This window comes from Nicotiana tabacum, chromosome 3, assembly GCF_000715075.1.
Source record: "Nicotiana tabacum cultivar K326 chromosome 3, ASM71507v2, whole genome shotgun sequence".
Taxonomy (NCBI): Eukaryota; Viridiplantae; Streptophyta; class Magnoliopsida; order Solanales; family Solanaceae; genus Nicotiana; species Nicotiana tabacum.
Window position 1 is genome coordinate 59,446,088 of NC_134082.1, and position 8,456 is coordinate 59,454,543.

The 8,456-nt window shown below is 36.4% G+C and overlaps 1 long non-coding RNA gene across 2 annotated transcripts; it reads left to right on the forward strand.

Annotated features, from left to right (window-relative positions):
• The first annotated feature begins 455 nt into the window (after positions 1–455).
• On the forward strand, positions 456–8,224 carry LOC107825942 (uncharacterized). Of its 2 annotated transcripts, XR_001657174.2 has the most exons (7): positions 456–1,382; positions 1,575–1,847; positions 2,937–3,048; positions 3,313–3,439; positions 5,161–5,246; positions 6,954–7,020; positions 7,959–8,224. It is a non-coding gene; the product is annotated as an uncharacterized LOC107825942 (long non-coding RNA). The 2 variants fall into 2 exon arrangements; XR_001657173.2 differs by lacking the exon at positions 6,954–7,020 and having other exon boundaries at positions 7,959–8,223.
• Positions 8,225–8,456: the final 232 nt, after the last annotated feature.

An 8,456-nucleotide genomic window follows, 5' to 3' on the forward strand; every position in this document is an offset into this window, starting at 1 on the left:
TTTTTGGATTTTAATTTGATTACCTAAGGGAGAAACTCTAAAAATAAACCAAAGATAAAGTATGTTTTTTTCTTCTATGCACAATGTCCTAAATTTCTAGTAAAAATAAAAAGACTTTTTTTCTATTCATTTTTTCATTAATTTACCAAAGCAGAACCTCAAAAGAAAATCTTTTTGGATTTTTGGAATTAATATCTTAAAGAAAAATTTTAAAGAGGTACTAAAAGAAAATTCTCTTTTTTTTTTTAAATTTTTAGTCTTAATATACTAAAGAAAATATAAAAGCAATTTTTATTTTGAGTTCTAAATATTTTCTATATATTAGAAGCGCTTGAGTTTCGACATGTGTGTTTTGTGTCTTTTTTTATAAAGGTCAAGGTTAATTTAGTCATTTCAGAACATCTCTCACTGATATTATATACATGGCTTTCATTTATTTATACAGAGCTCCGCGTGTAACTATTAGACAACACCAGGTGTATTTTAACAAGATAATAACTTAGGTCTTTGTTCCTCTTCGTGCTCTCAAGTTGCAGATAAGTTTCACTTTCAATCAATGTTGCCCATATCTTTACATCTTTTTCCTTCATTTTTTCCTAGGTTTGTTTTAGGTTGTCTGCATTCTTCTTAGATCTCCTTTTCTTTTCTCTTTTTTTTTTCCTTTTGTATTCTTTTGGTAATTGTGAATCTCAATAGTTTGTGCAAGTTCTCTTTTCCTTTTGTATTCTTTTGGGTAATTGTGAAGCTCAATGATTTTTGCAGGTTCTCTTCTCATGTTTCTCTCTGATTTTCCCTGATCTTTTTCCCCTCTTTTAATTTTTTGCCGTCTTTTGGGTTCTTTGCATACTAATTATGTCTGCCGCTTAGCTGTGGCTTGTGGGGCATAGTTTTGGTGCCCAAAGCACTCAAAGAGACAATTCAGACCAGACATTACAATATATATAAAAACTGAAATGATCCGCAGTCATTGCTTTAGAAATACCTTATCTAATTGAGTTGTTAATTATATATATGCTTTGTAACAGCGAAGTAGTCGAGGGTCTATTGGAAACAACCTTTCTATTTTCACAATTTTAGTTTTGCAATTCAATGGCTTGTGTGTTAAATCGGGCGGTAAAAGTGCATTTTAAGCTCTAACCTTGCTGATTTTTAGAATTTTGTGATTTTTTTGTGTTCTTCACATACTTTTGATTATGCAATTTCATGGCTGTTGTGTGCTATATGGGAGTTCAAACATACTGTTATACTGTAACATGCTGTAATTGCAGATTATCTGAACATGAAAGAAAGGTTTAATATCAATGCGATTATTTTGAAAATAGAAGAGTGGACCTGCAGAGTTCAAGTAGTTGATAAAAGCAGATTTAGGGATAACAAAGAAGGTAACAACTTATGATTATGCATGATGAAAATATAGTTTTTGTTGAACTCATAAATTGCCAGCAATAAATGAACAAATCTACTGTTTGCCCGTATATTTGCTTAAAAAATTGCAAGAAAACCATGAATTTTAGAAAAAAATTATTCATGTCATACATATTTGGATATCCTAATTGTGTCTTATATTGTTACAGGAAAACCAAGTCCACGACATTATATTCAATGCTGAAATAACACATTATGAAAATCTGCTTCATTCTTTTCACACTTACTTGGTGTTTGTTGCACAAGTTAAGGAATCAGATTATATGTATGGAAATCCAGTTAAGAAATTCACTTGGACAATTGATAGGAGCACGTTCGCTGAGCCAATAAAAACGATCAATATGGTCGTCGACGGGACTAACTCTTGCACCATTTGACAGTTTCAAGTATCAACTCAAGGGATCCAAATTTGATAATTGAAGGTTATGTGATGACCCAAAAGGTCATCACTTGTGTTTAACTGAATTCTGTGTCTCCGAGGCCTTGAAAACCTCATTTTATAGTCAAAATTTATCATTTTTCACATATTTTTATATTTAAGCTTTCCGACTACACGTCCGGACTGCGCACGCAAATCGTTGCAAAGAAGGCTGCCCAGACCACCTCTCGCATTTGCGATACAAGGCTCGCATTTGCGATACAAGGCTCGCATTTGCGATACAAGGCACGCATTTGCGAGACAAGCTTCACAAATGCGAAGCCTGCGGGTCTGGAACACCAGCAATAAAAACCTGCAATTTCTAAGTTCAAAATGTACTCCTTGGCCTATCCAAAACTTACCTGAACCCTCAGGGCTCCAAACCAAATATACACACAACCTTAAAAATATCCTACGAACTTATTCGTGCGATCAAATCACCAAAATAACCTCAATAACAACGAATTAAACCTCAAAATCAAAGGATATTTCTCAAACTTCATAAAGCATTAACTTTAGCAATTTAGGTCCGATTCACGTCAAACGACGTCCGTTTTTCACCAAATTTTACATAAATATCTTAAATCATATATATAAGTCCTGTACCGGGCACCAGAACCAAAATACGGGCCCGATACCATCATGTTCTAATCAGATTTCATCTCAAATTTCCTTACACAATTTCAGAAAATAATTTTCTTTAAAAATTTATTTCACGGGTTTGGGACCTCGGAATTCGATTTCGGGCATACGCCAAGTCCCATATTTTCCTACGGACCATCCGGGACTATCAAATCATGGGTCCGGGTCCGTTACCCAAAACGTTGACCGAAGTCAAATTAGCTCATTTTATAGTCAAAATTTATTATTTTTCACACATTTTCATATTTAACCTTTTCGGCTACGTGCCCGGACTGTGCACGCAAATCGAGACAACTTTAAATGAGGTTTTCAAGGCCTCGGAGACACAGAATTCAATTAAACGCAAGTGATGAGTTTAGCTGTCTATGTTGTTTCTGCATCTAAAATTTATTTTTTATCATAATACAATGACTTTCATTATCTATTAACTTATTCACCCTTATTTTTGTAGTTAAAGATGTCCTTGCCATTGTGATTAACAGTAGCCCGACAACATATGCTTCAAATGAAAGAAAAATTCTAGAATTTATCATCAGAGACAATCACTGAATACATACCTCTAGGTATTTTCGCTAATGATTCAACTATGATATAGTTATAACTTTTCTCCCACTGTCCAACAATCCCTGCACAATAGTTTGGAGCCAACAAATCTCCATTTTTTGAAAATTGATGAAAATTAATAAAAAGCTAAATATTGCTTCTTCTTTTTATAAAGAAGTCAGATATGTAGCGCTTCAATTTTAAATTTATTGTCATTTGTACTTCTCCAGTATTACGTGCAGATTTAATATATGAATTGTACATCTTCCTTTTATTTTATCCAGGAAAAACCAACAGAATTTATACTTTGGGAAGTTTTTATTGATCATGATGGGAATAAACTACTGGGATAGCATAATGAATACCCAGTCATTCTTGCTAGAAAAATTAGAAGACCGAAATCATCCTCAGGTAAAGTACATATAATATTTTACCCTTTCCAAATATCAAACAATCAAATTAGAACTGAATATGTGAATAAAGGCAGTTCAGTACAACAATTGAAATTAATCCTCCATACCCGCCGGCTACTACTCTAAGGACATGGTATTGTAGATGTGCTTCTTTGTGAGTAAAACATATCAAAAAAAATATTTCACTTTTACATATGCATGAACATAGACAAAAATAATTCAGGATTTTAAGGGCCAAACAAAATCGAGCTAATGCTTATTGCATACACGGTAAGAGATATAGCTCCAACATGCTCTCTTCTGTTTGTTCCTTTTGAGGAAAAGGTCATACCAATTACTAATATCTAACAGCAACCTCCGGTAAGAATAATAAAAAGTTTTATGCATTCTTCTGAGTTTTCAATTTTAATTTTTGTTTTGTTGGGTAATCTAGAAGTTTCTTATAAAGACCCATAATATAATGCAATATGACAAGGCTAAAAAGCATTGTGTGCTGATTTTTTTCATTCAGCCATTTCGCCCAATGTTATCATGTATGTATACAGTGCTGCATACTATTTCTCCTTTGATATCCAACATGTGGTTTTTGGTAATATGACCTCATGGTGTAATTTAGCTGATGTGTGCGATGACGGGGAATTGCTACAGTTTTTTGTGAATTGAAGGGTTGACTATATTGTTTTCTTGGGAATGTACTCCCTAGCACTGTGTTGAAGATGCTACATTTCAATAACTGAATTTTTGAAATTAAGGGCAAGCTTACAGTAGTGATTTTGATAAATAGATAATGTTGTATTTGTCTACTGAGTTAACCAATAATGTCCTCCTTGGAAAGAGATAAATTAGAAAAAGATAAATATGTTAAAATATTTTACATCTTGACACGTTCTTTTATAGCTACTCTGACATCTTGCTTATGTTTTTCACTCAACCGTATTATTTTTCAGTGTTATTGAATTAGGAGACCAGTAATCTTAGAAACATAGGATTATCAACACAAACAAAAGATAATCAATTCACGTACAACTAACTGTTACAAGGAGGTGAATTTAAATGAATGAATGTCATTGTTTTACTTTTGTAGTATGTTTAATGGTTTAATCTTTTCCCGGATATATTACCTTAATCATTTGGCATCATAATTGTCCGAGAATACTTTGCTACGAACAAGATTTAGCATTTAAAAAGATAATTCAGCTGAGTGTACTGTGTTGATTTTGACACCACTGAAAGGTCTTCTGTTACTGTTTTGGGCTGCCGTTGCAGCCACTTTTTACTACTACTATTTTTGAATACGGTTGGTTCAACTGGTTATAGATCAAAATCTATTACTGCCCGGAAAATGTATTCATCTTTATCTCTTTCGGTGTATAGGTTGTGTTGTCTGGCACTGATTACAAGCAATCTTACTAAAGATACTAAGTATTAAAATTATAAATAATAATGTCCCTGGAAATAACTGTTCCAAATGGAAATTCAAAAGGGTATGATATGTAGTTATTTTGTGCATTCCTCCAATTTTTTTCTTTGCTATATCTCTGTAAAATCACAACCTAATCAATTAGCCTGTGAAGAGCTGTTAAACTTGCACGAAAAAGCTCTTTTTTTTCTTCATACCCATGTCAAATATTTACGATTGTGAGTATTTGTTAGCTCTAAGAATGAGAGCTTAGGACATTACAAAAAGTTAATTCTTTTTATCTTTGCTATTTTCTCCAGGAAAGCTTTTTAATTCCTCTCAAGGTCTTATGTTTCTGGAGGCCTTTTGAGACTGACGGCTTGTGGCTTGATTAGACCAATTAATGGTTTGTAAAATCAATCTCCCTGCTATTTGCTCTGTTTAGCTCTCCTCCTGTGCAGCTCCCCCCCCCCCCCCCCAAAAAAAAGGGCCTCGCGACTGCTTACAGAGTTAGTTTATTCGTGCTGACTACGGAAAGTAATTTAATTTTTAAATTTATGTGACGACCCGGACAGTCGTCTCATGATTTACCGCTCCGTTTTCCCCATTTCTGCTTCTTACACCTTTCTCTCCAATTCCGTCCGTTGTCTCTCTTCTCGCTACCATGTTGATAAAGAAGTCTTACTTGTTGCAGAAAGAAAAGTAGCATTTTACAAACTGCACTACCCAGAGAAAAAATAAGTTCGCCGATGCATTGGCAACACTGGCCTCCATTTTATGCTTTGTTATCCGTGTTTTATGGTATCGGGTTGGTCGGATTGAATCCGAAATAATTTTGGTGAAGTTTGAGACACTTCGTCTCTTTTAAGAATGCTTAATTTGGAAAAGTCAATCGAATGTTGAATTATGTGTTAGATGGCTCGGATATGAGTTTCGATTAGCTTCGAAAGGTTATTTGAGACTTAGGAGTGTGATCGGAATTGGTTTTGGAGGTTTGGAGAAGATTTAGACTTGAATTGGCGAAGTTGATATTTTGGTGATTTCCGGTTGATAGGCGAGATTTTGATATAGGGGTCAGAATGGAATTCCGAGAGTTGCAGTAGTTTCGTTGGGTCATTTGGGATGTGTGTGCAGAATTCCAGGTTATTCGGACGTGGTTTGGTTGGGTTTTTGATCAAAAGCGAAATTCGGAAGATTTTAGAAACTTAAGCTTGAATCCGAGGTATTTTGGTTGATTTGATGTTGTTTGAAGTGTTTTGATGATTGGAACAAGTTTGTATAAGGTATTAGGAAATGTTTGTGCTTTTGGTTGAGGTCCTGGGGGCCTCGGAATGATTTCGGATGGTTAACGGAGAAGTTGAGATGTTATTGCAGTTGCTGAAATTGCTACTTCTGGTGTTTTCGCACCTGTGGTTTAGGGACCGCAGGTGCGGCGCCGCACGTGCGGAAGGGGAGCCGTAGAAACGGATTTGGGAGGAAGAGTCAGGAACCACAGATGCGGTAGTTTAACCGCACCTGCGGAGTCGCAGGTGCGGAGAGTTGACCGCAGATGCGGATTTGGCCTATTAAGTTATTTCCGTAGAAGCGGGGAAAAGGCCACATATGCGATACCGCAGAAGCGGGGAAAAGGCCGCATATGCGGTACCGCAGATGCGGAACAATTGGGCAGAAGGTATAAAAAGGGTCCTTCGCGAATTTTAGGTTATTTTACCATTTTTGACTTCGGCCTTGGATCTTTTTGGACGATTTGAAAGAGGGATTTCAAGGAAACTTCATCAAGGTAAGGAATTTGGACTTAAAACTCATTCCTATGCTATTATTTCATGGATTAAAGCGGGAAATTAAGGGTGAAATTTGGAGAACCTAGGGTTTTGTATTGGAGACCTTTGCTTGGGGATTTGATGGACCATTTGAGATCGGATATCTGAACTTTTGATATGTATGAACTCGTAAGGAGATAAGGAATCTATTGGTGTAAAAATTATTGATTTCCGAAACGTGGTCCTGGGGGCCGGGTTTTGGTAATTTCGGGATTTATGCCTTTTATTGATTGTTTTCGCTTGGGCTTCGTTCCCTTAGCATATTTTGACGTCCTCGTTTTAATTTTGTATAGATTCGACGCAGTGGAGGCTGATTCGAGGGGCAAAGGCATCACGAGCTAGAGATTTAACCGGTTCGAGGTGAGTAATGATTGTAAATGATGTTTTGAGGGTTCGAAACCCCGGATTTGCACATCGTAGTTTTATATTGAGGTGAGGTGCAAGCTTGATGACGAGCATTAGGTCGTGCACTTTTGGGGATTGTGACTTGGTCCGTCCCGATTAATGATTTTACTAAGTATTTGACTGAATCTATTTGCTATCATGATAATTTGGACTGAATGACATATTCGGTCTTCGTGCCAACTATTTGAACCCTTCGGGGATTTATTTTATTATTTTCTCACTATTTTAACTTATTACTTGAACTCAGTCATGTTATTTTTCACTGTTTTTACACTCAACCATGTTTACTCAGTTTTAAGACTTAAATGATATTTTAAATGATGTTTGGGCTGAGAAACACGATTTTACTATTGCCTGAAGGGCTTGTGAGTATTTTTGACTGAGTAAGGCCGAGGGCTTATGTTGTGAGGAAACGCTGATACTGATTTAAGGCCGAGGACCTGAGATATGTACGCCACGAGGTGGCTTGATTGATATAAGGGCGAGGGCCTGGTTTGATGCCACGAGATGGCTTGTTATTGCGTTTGGGCCGTAAGGGGCCCCTCCAGGAGTCTGCACACCCCGAGTGAGCGCGGGTACCCATTGTGATGTGAGATTGAGCCCGAGAGGCTGGTATTGTTCTGAGATGTTGCCCGAGGGGTGTAATTGTTGATACTGTGCACGAGGGGCGAACTTCTATTTGTTTACTGTATCTTCATTACCTGTCAATTACCTGGTTATTGTTGAAAACAGATTTCACTTAATTTTTTCACTGGTTTACTGCTTTTAAATGATTTCACTGCTTTATTATAGAATGTCTTGTGTCTTACGTGTTTTCATACTTTCAGTCGTTATTTACATTTGTTACTCACTAAGTTGGAGTACTCATTTTACTCCCTGTACCCTGTGTGCAGATTCAGGCGTTGCTGGTTCCGCTCCCGAGTGTTGATTCATTCCAGCTTCAGGCGGATCTCGAGGAGTCTTTAGGTAGTTGTTGGCGTTCGCAGCCTGGAGCTCCTCCCTATCTCTTTCCTTTATGTCCTCAGTTTAGTATTTAAACTCTATAGTTACATTTGAGGATTCAGTGATGTTAGATGCTCGTGACTTGTGACACCCTGGTTAGGGCTGTGTCGGGTTGTACTTCCGCACCTTATTGATATTATCGCTACTTAGTGTTGTTTAAATCATGTTTTAGATTGCTTTTATGTTGTTTAACTGTTTTAAAAAGTAAATTGGGTTTAATTGGTTGACCTTGTCTTCACTAGAGGCGCCATCACGATCGGGTTCAAGAATAGGGTCGTGACAATTTATTACTGAATGCATTTGTGGTTATTAAATACCTTCGAATAGTTCTCATTATACATCATGTGAGATATTAAAAATTTATGACATAGACTTTCTTATATCAATTT